The 14,160-nt window shown below is 46.9% G+C and overlaps 1 long non-coding RNA gene across 2 annotated transcripts in view; it reads left to right on the top strand.

Annotated features, from left to right (window-relative positions):
- The first annotated feature begins 644 nt into the window (after positions 1–644).
- The window catches only part of Gm31557, a 67,217-nt gene continuing 53,701 nt past the window's right edge, over positions 645–14,160 (top strand). For both annotated transcript variants that reach the window (XR_870708.2, XR_870709.1), the window contains exons 1-3: positions 645–3,823; positions 4,011–4,121; positions 5,725–5,772. This is a non-coding gene — a long non-coding RNA (predicted gene, 31557). The remainder of the gene's footprint in view (positions 3,824–4,010; positions 4,122–5,724; positions 5,773–14,160) is intronic.

The raw sequence follows: 14,160 nt of genomic DNA on the forward strand, positions 1-14,160 counted from the left end.
TGTAAGACCCCCGAAACTGGGGAGACCTCCGCTCAAGTCCTGGGATAGCACCCCAATAACTTGAGAGAAAACCACACCTGATGCAAACTGCAAGAGGCTTTATTGTCAGTTAGCTGAGGACAAACTCCTTTCTCGCTGCGCTGCGCAGGACAGGGGAGTTTGACCCTGAGCAGTAACAGTAGGGGGCTTTTAAAGGAAAGAGTGAGGTATTGGGAGGAGTTGGGAGGAGTTTGGCTATAGCTCTTCTCTGGCGGGTGTCCTTGGTAAAATTACAAGGCATGAGGAGTGGGGAGTGAGTTGTAGCTCTTCTTTGAGGAGTTTATCTCCGTGTCCTTGGTACAGGGAGCCAGGCAAGTGCCTGGCTAGGTCTTTTTACAATTATCGCATCTCTGGTTGTAAGGTATAGAAACAAAAAGGCTTTTTGCTGGCTATAGAGAACAAAGAGCTTCTTTCTGGCTGTATATTTAGAGATCAGGGAAAACAAGCTTGGGGGAACGTTTAGGGGCTTTACCTTCCAGGGAGAAACACTTTAAGTCGGGGTCTCACATCGCCATATTTCCTGCCATGATGATAATAGACTAACCCTCTGAAACTTTAAGCAATCCCACAATTAAATGCTTTCTTTGATAAGTTGCCGTGGTCATGGTATGTATTCAAAGCAATAGGACAGTGACTGTTTTCAAAGCCATAGGACAGTGACTAAGACACAGACTGTGCAGACAGCCTAAACGGGCTACACTGCAGCCCGTAGACTATGCATGGCTGACAGTTAGCAAGGGCACTGGGTCCTCAGTCCTGCAATCACAGAAGCTCAAGTCAGTCATAACCCAAATGACCCCAAAAGCCAGCTCCTTCCCAGTACCTTAGATAAGGGCCTGTGACTTCAGCCTTCTGAGACTCTAAGCAGAGAATTCATTTGAACCTACCTGTCGCCTCCGCTTTTGACTGGGAAACAGTAAGTGGGTGTGACTTAAGCCACCAGCTCCGAGGTTCTAGGAAGTGAGCCCACAAAAGGCCTGGCATTTATCTTGCTTGGTTTCTGCCTCCCCTGGCAGACCACATCTCTACCTTACCGGTAAGGAGCAGTTCAGCACAGTGTTTCTTTCTTTTGCAATTTTTTAGATCCTCAGAGACCTTGTATGCTCTGAGTGAGTTCCCACCTGCCACTGAGGGTCCATTGTCTCTAGTTTTTAACTTCACCCCAGGACCAGTGATAACAGAGGATTGTGAATCTCAATAATAATTTACCTGGTACGTCCCAGCAAAGAGCTAATAGCTTCTACATCATCTCCCACGATCATGAATACTACGATGACTCCCATTCAGATGAAAAAACTGAGACCTATCACGTTAAGACACTAGTGTAATTTACTGCGAGTTGTTTGATCCAGGACTTGGGTGACTGAGATTTAACAGTCACGTAGTTTCTCCTTCCCTCTTTTCGTACTTTTCAAAGATTTTTGTCTACCAACTGCATTTATGAAGTAATAATTTGTTTTCCCATTTTTTATTAATCAAAAGCCATGTATGACTGACAATCAGGGGTTCCGATCAGCACGAGATTAGTGGCTTTATCACACTGAGTTGATGTAATTCCAGCCAAAAGCAGAGAAATGAAGTCTCAGTTAGTAGTCTGTGCAGCTTTATCTCTGCTAAATGTGTCATTTCTGCTAGGCATACAGAAATGTTAAAATAGCTCGCAAGTCGCCATTACTCCCTGGGGACACCGGTAGGGGTCTGAGGACCAAAGATCTGAACCACAGCTTCCATCGTCCAGATCCTCATTATCTGTCCTGTTCCAGTGTCAGCACCTGTGACCTGCCTTTGTGCCTTTCTGCCACAGAGAGGGACTGAATAGCAGCCTCCGGGCCAGAGAAAGCAGCGTCACACCCTCTCTCTACACATAGGTGTGCAAGTCCGTGTACCCACGTCCACACCATACATGCAAGAATGCAAACATATACAAACGATCATCCTTGAACATCAACCTCCTGCCTAACAGGTATAGCTCAGTTTGCATGTAGGGCAAAGGTTTCTAATCTCACGTTGCTATAGTTACAAAGTGTTGTGAGCTTAGGCAAGTGAGGGGGGGTTGTTCTTCACACCTGAGTATATGTGTCTGAATTCTGTTTCTCCGACCTTAGTACAATGGGCCTCTATGTATTAGTCATTCATTGAAAATATATTTAATAGCTATATATGGCAGGCGGTGTGAAGGACTCAGGATTTCCAATAAACAAAGGTGTATAAAGATTTCTGCTCTCGTGGTGCTTACAACCAGAGGGAGCCAGGCTAGTCAATGATCATGAACTGGAATAAATATGGAGCTGTGACTATGCAAGGGGCTGGGCATGTGAGCTGGAGTGCTCACAGCCTAGGGACCTATGAGGAGTTAGTGGGAGTGGAGGGAGTGGAGGGTGCTCAGCAGGGCACTTCACAGCTGGAAGGAGTCAAGGCTGGGGATATGGAGCATAGTAGCTGGGTCAAACTCAGGAATAGCTCCACATCTAAGTGATGGGCCCTGCTTGAGGAGCAGGATGATGCACTGCTCTGTCAGGGCCTCAGAGCACTGGTCAGGGTAGGTACAGGATTCAAGGAGCCTGGATAAGAGAGATACTTAGAAATCTAGCCCCTCCTATACCTTGTCCTCCATGAACTCTGCTTCCTTGGCAATACTGACTCCCATCCACAGACAAGGATATGCTAGGATGACTGACAGTGTAGTGATTACCAGACAGCTCGGAGTTATTGAGCACTTACTACATGCCAAAGAACCCGATATGCCTTATTTCATTGTTCTCATGCTGAATCTTAGAAGTTGTCATGTCTTCCTCTCACTCGAGTGCTCTTAGAAACAAAGCCTTTAGGATAGCAGGTCACAGCTGCAGTAGGTGGTGTGAAAATAGGATCTCTGGCTCCGATCGCACTTGCCCCTGACTCCTGGGTCAAAGATGCAACAGGTGGTGTGAATAGCATCTCTGGCTCCAATCGCACTCGCCCCTGACTCCTCCCATCTTACCAGAGGGAGTAAAGAGCAATGGAGAAGAACCAAGAGATCACAGAATGGAGACATAGGAAACGGGGGCATTCAAGGGACGAAACGGGAGAAGGCAGAGGCAAGGCCCTCCATGTTAAAAGGCTTTGAACTCAAGCCAGCAAACCATGGTCACACCTCCTTTCAGTCTTTCCTCCAGGGCTGCCGAGCAACAGGGAGAGCTGGAAATGAAGCTCCCACCTTCCCGCTGGTTCTGTGGGGCCGGCAGTGCCTCCCCACCCTATCTGCAAGGCCATAAATAATCGAGATGTATTACTTGGGGATTGCCATGGTAACATCTTCAGGTTACCAGGGATGTGAGATCCAAACAAAAGTATTCGATTAAATATTTCTGGCCACTAGAGGAATGCAGCCATGTAGCACTGGGATGCAGGGGAGGAGGGGCAGGCAGGTTCCTTGCCTCTTTGTCCTTCCCCCTCAGAGAGCTATAGTGCTGCTGGAGAGCTTTCTTCCTTCCTTCTTCCTTGTTCCCAAGCCCCTTCATATAGTCTAGAGATACAGGCCGTAGCTCTAATGTGAACCAGGATCTTAAAGTCAGCCCTAAAAGAGATGCTGCAGGCTTTCAATAAACACATCCTTTTCTAATTGGCTTAGGATTGAGTTGAGTCTCCAACTTCAAAAAGGCCTCCCATCCATCATCCGTCTTAAATGGAATCAGCAGCCCTGAAAGCCTGTCCTCGCACAAGCTCTCCGCCCCTGCCAACACCAGGAGCACCATGCAGACCTGCAATTATTGTCACAGGGAGAAGAAACAAGAGTGGGATTGATGTAGGCTGGGGTGACCCTCTGTACTGGTCCCTGGGGTTGGAGAAAGTTATTCTGTTGCCACAGTCCTCCCTGGGGACCCAGCCTGGGAATGAATCTGTCTCTACCTCTGGAGCCCCATAACCACTATAAATATGTTTCTAATAACCAAGAGGTGTTTGTTTAACATAAACTCTCTCTGCCCTCTAAGGTGGCCCCGGGAAAGTGCCGAGTGCAGCAGAGTTGAGGAGGTGTGATTTAAAGTCATGCAGGCAGGCCTCAGGGTGCCAGCCAGGAAGAGGATAAATCTCTCAGTAGCCAGGTCAGTCTCTTAGTGGCTCTGCCTGGAGGAGGTTAGAGTTAGAAGGGGCCATGGGCCCCTGAGTTCAAGCCTTCCTTTGCAGGGAAGGGGACCAATCGAGAGACAAAGAGAGCGACTTTGTGGTGTGGTTCCCAGGGCCAAGGAGACAACTGAGCACAGTAGCAGCCTTGCACTAGGACCTCATTTAATAGCTGGAACCCTGTAAAAAGCTGGGCGTAGCAGCTCACACTTGGAACTGCAGCTCTGGAGGCTCACCATCTAGCCAGCCTAGCCTAATTGACAGGCTCCAAGTCAATAAGAGACCCTATCCCCAAAACTAACAGAATGACTCAGAAGAATGACACCCACATGCAAGTACAAGTACACACAGACACATACACACAGACACACACAGACACAACACACACAGATACACACAGACACAGACACAGACACACACACACACACACACACACACACACACACACACACACACACGCATGCATGCCATGATTTCCTGACCCTTTATTTCTTTTCAGATCTATATCCCTGGCTTCCATCTGGATGCCTGAACACAGCTTTAGAACTTGGCAGAAGGGGGCAGTTGGGAGCAGGGACATTCAGCCTCCAGGCCATCTAAGGACAGATCTCAGACTAGCTAGTCTGCTGCTGCCTTGAACCTGTCCTGTGTGTCAGGTTGTAGGCACAGCCTTTGCCTGTTATCCCCAGCAGACCAATGTATGTTCCTGGTGCTGGCTGGGCCATAGAGATGATTTATTAGTGGTCTCTTCACAAAGCAAAGCTACCCTTCACGGAGGCCATTGCACCATCCAAGCGCAGTACACAGAAGTGAGCTTTGAGAGGAGACTCCCAACCAGGAAAAATAGAGAGAGAGGGGCTGGCCAAGAGACAGATCATGGCTACCTACCCAGCCACCTGCTCCTTCCCACCTAGCCTGAAGTTAGTTAGAATCTCATACATTGTTGATGAAACATTTGTCCTGGGCTCAAGGTGAGCCAGGGAATCAACAGATACATATATAAATAATTCTAAGCAGTGCCAAGTGCAGGGGCCAGGAATGAGGGCTGTAGGGTTATTTATGTTGGGGTAGTTGTATATTGCATTGGCCTGCACTCCGGTGACCCCCACTCTCCAGCAGCTCTCTCTCCTGATGCTGCTTTGATGAGAGTTTATATAACCAGCACCCTCGTTTGTGAGTCTATTTACAACCCAGGCATTGGTGCTTTGCGTGAGAGAGAGATGGCCCATCCCCAGATTAGTTAAATTGGAAATAAATTGGTTGTTAAATAAAAGTCCTCTGTGGGATGTGACAGTGATGGATGAGGGATGGATGCACCGGAGGGAGGGAGTGGTAGATTTCTGGATGGAAACTGTGGAGCCGAACTGAACCCACCAAGAGTTTGGGAGGGAGCCTGGGTGGTTTGAGGTCAGAGAGCAGAGAATAGTGGAGCAGGCGCAAACATCAGCATCCATGCTTAGAAGAAAATCGAGGCCAAGGTTGTGAGCCTCGCATCCTCTAGAGCAGTTTGTTTTCTTATGGCTTTCAGAAACACTGGCATGTTTGATTTTATACCTTTATGACACATTTTTCTTTCTTCTACAGATGAGGAAACTGTAGCAGACTGACTGACTTCCCAGCCGTCATTATCAAGTGAGAAACAAACCCAGAAGGCTGGTAAAGTACCTGCCTGACAACAGGAGATTTTGTCTATAGAAAGGCTGGGGTGGCCTGTGCTTTTCATCCCAGCACTGGGAGGCAGAGACAGGTGGATCCCTGGGGCTTGACGGTTAGCCAGCCTAGCCTACTTGACAAGTTCTGGGCCAAAATTAGAGACCATATCTTAAGAAGAGGGAGAGGGAGAGAGAGAGAGAGAGAGAGAGAGAGAGAGAGAGAGAGAGAGAGAGAGAGAGAGAGAAGGAGGGAGGGAGGGAGAGAGAGAGAGAGAGAGAGAGAGAGAGAGAGAGAGAGAGAGAGAGAGAGAGAGAGAGAAGGAGGGAGGGAGGGAGAGAGAGAGAGAGAGAGAGAGAGAGAGAGAGAGAGAGAAGACAAAATATACCCGAGGAGTATATCCTAGGTTTTCTTCTGGCTTGCACATGCACCCACACAGACCTGGGTACTCATGCACATGTAAGCACACATACATGCACATGTAAGCACACATACATGCACATGTAAGCACAGTTTTCCAAGACACAAAGATATCCAAATGTGACTTAGCCATCACCACTTCCTAGTCTTACAGGGTAGGCAAAAGTCAATCTCAACCATCATGTAGTCTGCGGTTTGCATGTGGTTTTAAAATTTCCTTCCAAAGACTCACCTATTATGATGGTGAGACCTTTAAGAGGTGGGTCCTTATAGGAATACTTTAGTCACCGGGACCCCAGAAGGGGATACTGGTGTCCCGTTTGCCAGACAGAATGCATTATAGAAGCCTTTCTTTGACCCCAAGCCATACTCTGCTTTCTTGTCTGGTGATTTGATCTCTTTCTCTTGCAAATGCTCTGCCGTTGATTACAAGACCCAACCAGAGCCAGCGGCATGCTGATTGGACTTTTAGCCTTTGAGATATGGACCAGATAAACCTTGTTTCCTTCAAAGGCGCCTGTGCCTGGTATTTTGTTACAGTAACAGAAACCTGACTGAAACAAGGCAGTTACAGACTGCTAGAGTAGGACAGAGAGCCAGGGCTCCAGGCTTCTAAGCCACTTATGTCTTTTTTCTTGCCTTTACTTCTTTCACATCTGAACAGTGAACACCCTCTCTCCATCCTCCTCCCCAAATAAAACCCACTGTCAAGGACAGAGAAACAGATGGCAACTTAAATTGTGGCTGCATCTCTTTCCTGGAATGTTTGGGTCCCACTAGGCACCAGAGCTTAGGATCTATACAATCTGTAAAAGAGAGTCTGTTCTGTGACTAACTCTTCCTGCTTCTCTTTATTTTCCTTGATGTCACAGGCTCACTTCTTGAACCAGAATGGATAACACAGATGCCACAGATGAGGGAGATGGGAAAGAATCTGTCAATGCAGATGTTGAGGCAAAGAAGGGGGCACGGCATATCATTCACAAGTACCCATTAGACACATGGGAAAAGTGAGGTCTTAGTGGTAGGGTTGTTAGTTATAGGGAAGAAAGATCTCCCTGCCCTCACATTGTGGAGGATGCAGTGGAGCACACCACTCTGCTCTTGGCCTGTGATACCAAGTCCTCCTTTCCTTGATACCCCACTTCACTCAGACAGGTGCCCGGGTGGCCAATGCCAACCAAGATTAAATATGAATTCAGGGGTGTGGGAGAGTTGGGGATGCGTGCAGTAGGTAGAATGCTGTTCTGGCATGGGAGAAGCTATACGTTTAATCCCCAGCTCTGTGTAAATGGGGTGTAGTGACACATGCATCTCAGCATGCAGAAGATAGAGGCAAGAGGTTATCCTCAGGTACATAGTAAGTCTGAGGCTAGCCCATAATACCTGAGACCATCACAAAATAAAGTAAGTGGGACAAAACGCTAGCAGCTAGATGCTGCTGTACATAGATGCCCCCCCTTCCCTGGATTACATAGGAATGGAGCCCAGGGATATGTGCCTTACCTGGATCCTGATACGGCAGCATGGGATGCACTAGAGATCATTGTGGCATCCTCACAGGAGGAACGACTCCTAGATATTCTGGTCATCCTCGGCAGTCAGCACTCTGTTGGTTCTGCTAGAAGGAAGCATCACCGAGCCAGAAGTAATGTGGAATCTTGACCTCCCACCTGAGCAGCTGCGGGTGGGTAGGCTAGCCCTCCTTTTCTTCCCCCTATTCTTCCTCACATCGTCATCAGAGATAGCCTGGGGGTGGGGAGATGTTCTTCAGGGGAATTAAAGTCTCTTTCTTGAAAGGTAACAAATTCATCACTAATTATGTTATTATTTTATTATGCAGCCATAATGAAATAAAATCCAAACCACTCAAAGCCTATAAGGAAGGTTGTAGCCAAGACTTATCCAATTTAATAAATCCTCTCCATCCCACAATTATTTCCTTGATTCTTCTCAATGCAAGTCTTCAGGAGGGTGGAGGAATGGTCTCTCCCTGGCTATGGCATGGGAGGGGGACAAGGATATAAGGAGAGAGGTGAACTTATTCCCACCAACATGCCCTGTCCAGTCAGGTGTTGTCAGATGTCATTCACTTGCCTTCCTAAGATGGGGATATGAGGCGATGAGGACAGACTAAGTCCCGCCCTTTTAATTGAACTCTGACCCCAGGCTTCCATTAGCAATACCCATCTACAACCTGTGACCTGCTGCTGCTACAGCTTGTACTCCCTTCTGTCAGCCTCTCATCCTTCAGTTACAAGCCTCACTTCCCATAGGGTCAGACAATACAGTGAGGATGTGTTGCCTTTTCAAAAATCACAGCAATGTATTTCCTTCTGGGTGCTGAGGATGTGAGCTTCAGACAAGTGCTCTACCTAAGCTCTGTACCGGTGAGCTGAAGCCTCAGCTCCAGGGTCTAGCTTTTGGATCAGACAGGCCTGAGTTCCAACGTTAGCTTAAACAAACACCAGGTTCTGTTCCATGTATTCTGAGTCGGTGATGTCTTTGTCTATGAGTTGGAGATACCCATCCCTGTTTATCAGGGATGTTGTGTGGATTGAAGGAGATAGTGGACATATGGATGCACATGATGCTTGTCATAGCCAGTCTCTCCTTCCACGCCTCCTACCCACCTAAATCTTAAAACCTTATGATGGACGCCTGAAAGAGGCATTCAGAGGCATACAGAATGCTGGAGGAGACAACTGGGTCAGTGGAGGCTTTCTTGGTGTTCTCGAACATTCTCACTTTTCTCTCTCTATTCCTGTCTTGTGATGGTGTCTTACAGTGGGCTTCAGATCTGGAACAGGGTGGGTGAACTGAGACGAGGGATCAGGAAAATCCTGGCAAGTCTTGTTTCTCTGTTCTAGTGGAAGGCCTAGGCCAGGAAGAACTCTGCCCACCTACTCCATTACCACCGCCATGGAGACTGTAGATGGAGTTCCTTAGCATCCCGACTAGGGCAAAGCAAGTTGGCTCTTCTTATACAGGACAGTGGGCTCACCTGACTGTTGTACCCCCTATATCCTTGCTAATGCAGGGTGTGGTTCCAAACGAGGCTGTTTCTGTCCAGCTGGCAGCCTCCCCAAATCCTCAAATCCATGACTCTCTCTCTCCTCAGGTGTTGATATCGGCCTGACAGGTACCACATATCTAGGCACTGCCTTCGTGCTGTGGACTGTCTAGGCACCCTGGGTTTTGAAGTCAGGTGCTGTTAGACGGTTGAATCTGGGATTCTCTGGTTGGATTGCAGTAATACAAACTCCTCAGTCCTCAGTTTATCTACAACTAGAATGGGACATGCAATTAGAAAATGCTTATTACCTCAAGGGGTTGTTGTGGGGAAGATGTAAAGAGTTTTGTGAACTAGGCAGTGGGAGGGGTCTAGTACTGCTTGAGCATCTGTCATTTGTCCATCACTGTGTGAACCTCTTAACGTAGACTTTTTCCTTGGGTTCTAAGCATTATGTAGTCAGTCTAGAGAAATGAGGTCAATGGTGTAACATCTATTTACCGTTGTCAGGTAGGACCCTGGATGACATTGCTGTATTGCTGTTCTTACTGATTCACTGAGTGTGTGAAGTTTTGTGTGTATGTCCCTGGGTGTGTGGGTGTGTGCACAAATGTGCATGTGTGAGCATGTATTTGGTTTGTCTTACTGTGTGTCTTGGGCTGGCCTTGAACTTTCAACTCTCTTTGGCCTGAGCATGTGTCCTTTATTGAGCTCCGTATTAGTCAAGAGAACAGAATAAACAGTTCACATGTATGTGTGAAACAGGAAGATCATGTGGTTAGGAACACCAGGAAGTTTCATGAACTGCCATCTGCATGCTGGAGGAGCAGGAAGGTGGATGGCTAAGTCAGTTTGAGCCTAAAGATCCGAGAGAGTCATGAGTGCTGGTGTCACAGGGTAGGTGATAGATGCTCTCAGCTGGAGAAGTGAATTCCCATCCTTCTTTCTTCTATTCAAGGTCCCAAGGATTGTGAGGGTGATCTCCACTCAGTCCACTGATAATCTTCTATGGAATGGAACCTCACAGACACACTCCAAAATACTGCTAAATGAGCAACCCCAGTTCATCGCCACAACTGCTTCCTTGTGGGAGTCTGCAGGGGGCACTAGAGAGATGAATGAGTGACAGGGTCTTCTTTGACCTTGGCAAGCTGATACTCTACTTGTGACAAGGACACAGGAAGAGTCAGTCTGCATTACACAGGAAGATCATGACAGAGATGGGCATCAAGAACAGCGTGTGAGTCCTTAGAACAGAGGGGGCACTAGTTAGATGTTACAGAAGGAGGGCTGCAGTGTGAGTCTTTAGAGGCCTGGCGGCTTGAGTTAGATGTTACAGAGTGAGTAGGATTTGAAGAAAGTGAAGGTGGGTTGGCAATCCTGGTAGGGATTCGGACTATCTGGAGAGAGTCCTAAGAATATTCTGGGGGAGAGAAGTGGCTGTTGAAAATTTGCCCTTGATTATTTTCCCCATGTTTTTTGCAGAGGAGAGGCTGTTGCTTACACAAACCAATTTAGCTGTAACAGCTCAAACGAGCACCCATACGGTATTGGCTTCCTGACTTCTTGTAACCGTCTTGTCTTTGGAAGCAGACTGGACACTAAATTACTTCTCGGAATTGCTCAGTTCCTGCTGCATTTCAAATGGCCCAGGTGGTGGCTCCTAGCCCAACCCTCTTGCTGATCACACTCCAGCTCAGCTCCATCAAACCTGATACTCTCCAAAGTCGGGGTCAAAGGAGGAGGCATTCACACGGCTAGAACTTGGTCCAGCTAAGCAGGGTGCCTGCGGGCTCCCAGAGAAAGGTTTGGGTCTGTCTACCTTCCAGGCATCTGACACGAATGGTGTGGATGAGAACCAGGCTTGAATATTGCAGGCAAAGTGTGAGTGGACTTAGACAATTTCCAGGCCTATGTGGAAAGGAGATTGACTGCACTACAGGTAGACTATATGTTTGGGAGTGGGCCCGGGTGCTGCAGGTGTGCCTTTTATGGTATATATTGAATGAGACTAAGGTTGGAAAGTCGTTAGCTCTGGCTTCTGTGTCTTAGTTCTATGTTGCTCATGTGTGGTAACAGGTTAAGGATCTCCATGGGATAACTTCTGGAACCTTACACGAGTATTTTGTCTCACATCCTTGTAGTGACCATGGACCCAAAATCAGCCATCAGTTGTGTGTAAGAAAGTTCTCAGTGTGGAGTGGTAGTGATTAATTCAGCTTGACTTCCACATTAGTCAAGCTGGCTGACCTCTTGGAAGCTTTGCTAGTCTGTCCTCGTACACCCGGGATGCTGGGTGTATTTTTCTGAAAACTCTTTCTTCTTCTCAATCTTGTCTTTGAATATCTGCCTGGAGCTTTGTTCTTTACATTCCCTGGTTTGCATTCAGAACTTTCTGATCAAGCCTTGAGGACCATTGTGGGGCCCAGATCTGGATACACTCCGGGGGGGCCCTGCCTCTCTTTTCATTCCTGCATCTAGGATCTGTCTCTAATGAGAGATTCTCCACCCCTTCCCCTCCTCTATTGCCGTCTTCCTTCCTGCTGGCTTTTTGCCAAAGCTTCCCTCATTCTGTGGCCCAGCCAGGTCTCTTTAGTCTTGAACTTTTTCTAAGTTGTCTACTTCCCCAGATCGTACCACACTTCCCTTGTCTGGAGTGCTGCTCTTGAGAGTATTTGACTGACAAGCCCACCCCTGCTAGAATGGGCATGTTATGTCAGTGAGAATGGTTTGGCATGGCCTTTCTGGAGTCACATCTTAACCAGGTAAAATGGACAAGTTCAAAACCACAGACCGGGATTCTTGGGGTGTGTTTACCCTGAAACTGCTCATATTTCTGGTGTCTGTTTTATAATCCCTGACTCTAGTGCCGGGGCTTGAACCCAGGGCCTTACTCATGTTGGGCAAATGATAACCCACTAGGCTACACCCCTAGCCTTTAGTTGGCCTTCACCTTGGCAGGATCACTGTCTTTCATTATTTACCTTTGCCCTCCGATTTCCCCTTGGACCAGGTACCAGGAAGCAGCCTATAGGAACCACAGGGCCTGGCCTGCATTGCTACATCCTTTCCCCCAGGACAGGAACGGTCAGGGTTCCTGGTTTACCCAATTGTTCAGACTTCTCTCTTTAGCAAGGACGTCCTTGGCTGTTCCTGGTGGGGAGAAGGGGTGGGTCTTTCTGCCTCAGATTATCAAACATGGATAATCAGATTCGTGTGACTCAGACCCCTGCGTGCTTCCAAGATTACTATGGCTGTCAACCTTTACTTTGTAAACTCTCATCAATCTCTGATTTCTGTGAGCCCCACCATGATTGACGCCAAAGTTCCCTTTTCCAGGAAGACCATTTGCATCTTACAGGCATTCTGTTCTTGCAGTTATCAGTTCCAGTAAATTTTAAAGACATAAAAAACTGCCAGGATATCGTTGGGAGCCTATTTTATTGCTGGGGCTTTAAAACAAACAAAAATAGCAATTCCATTAGTAGTTGGAAGTCATAGTAGGTACTGTATTGTTGAGGGTAAATTTTTACTGCTACAGTAACCCTGTGCCACAAAGATAATAAACACATAATTGGAGAGTGGTTATTGGCAGGCCGGGTAGACAGCAGACAACACGTCACACTTGCAGGGTCACCTGGGAGTTGAGGCAGGCAATTGTTTAGTGTTTTGAGAATAATCTTCACTCTACACAGAGAGGGAGTTGGGCAGCAGAAACACCTGGGTCTGAAACCAGACAAGAGTTGGTTTAAAATCCTTCCTCTGTCCTTTTCTGGGTGTGGAAGGCTGAGTGATTTGCTTAACGTTATCAAGAAAACGAAGATAACCCTACCGGGTGGTGGGAAGTATAAAGGGCCTGTAAATGGCTCCACTATAAATTCCGGGAGGGGTGGGCTCCTGTCTGTCTTTATTCCGTATTTCCTCCCTAGTGCTACCGCAGCATCTAATGTTTAATAGGTTTATTAATGTAGCAATTAGTGTACTATTTCTGTTGTTCTAGTTGTTTTCTTTTAAACCATGGCAGGGTATTAAAAAGCTTCTGATCTTTTTAATCCCTCTCTCTTCCAACTAAACCCATTCCCCTGGTTCAGGTCCTGCAGCCAGAGAGAGAGAGAGTGCGCGCTACTGGGCAGCCAGTTATAAAACAGAAAGAAGACCAGAATAATAAAGAGAAACAAAAGAAACGGGCTTCCCACTACCCTGTGAGATTGACGAGCTACAAGTATGGATATTTTAACCTTTTGGCAAAACATTTTTGAAGCAAATTACGATACTTGATTTAATAGTGAGACTCCTGGATCCAAAAGCAAGCCATAGCCGGGTTAGGGATTTGTTCCTTGATTTATAGGAAATAGTTTTGGTGTAAATGTTTATTAGGGTCGGGTTCTCTTTAGAGGTGATATATGGTGTTAATACACATTAGCATGAAAAATGGTGTCTGTGGATCTCTCAGACTGTACTGGGTCAGAGCTGCGTGCCTTCCATGGCTGGGGACGTCGCTTGCCCTTGTTTTCACCACACAGCTTTTAGGGTTCTTTATCAACTTTATGTTCCCATTGTCACACCTGCATGGTTCCTTCCTGGCTAGTGAGAAGGTACCTTTTAGCATTACAGATGACCTTCTCCTCCTCCTCCTCCTCCTCCTCCTCCTCCTTCTTCTTCTTCCTCTTCTTCTTCCTCTTCTTCTTTTTCCTCCTCCTCCCTTTCTTTCTTTCTTTCTTTCTTTCTTTCTTTCTTTCTTTCTTTCTTTCTTTCTTTCTTTCTTTCTTTCTTCTTCTTCTTCTTCTTCTTCTTCTTCTTCTTCTTCTTCTTCTTCTTCTTCTTCTCACTACATTTATTTATTTATTTATTTATTTATTTATTTATTTATTTATCTATTTATTTATCTAGGAGCCAGTTAAGCAATGCTATCTAACTGGGAATTTCTGTTTCCCTAC

This window comes from Mus musculus, chromosome 9 (genome assembly GCF_000001635.26).
Source record: "Mus musculus strain C57BL/6J chromosome 9, GRCm38.p6 C57BL/6J".
In the NCBI taxonomy this organism is placed as follows: domain Eukaryota; kingdom Metazoa; phylum Chordata; class Mammalia; order Rodentia; family Muridae; genus Mus; species Mus musculus.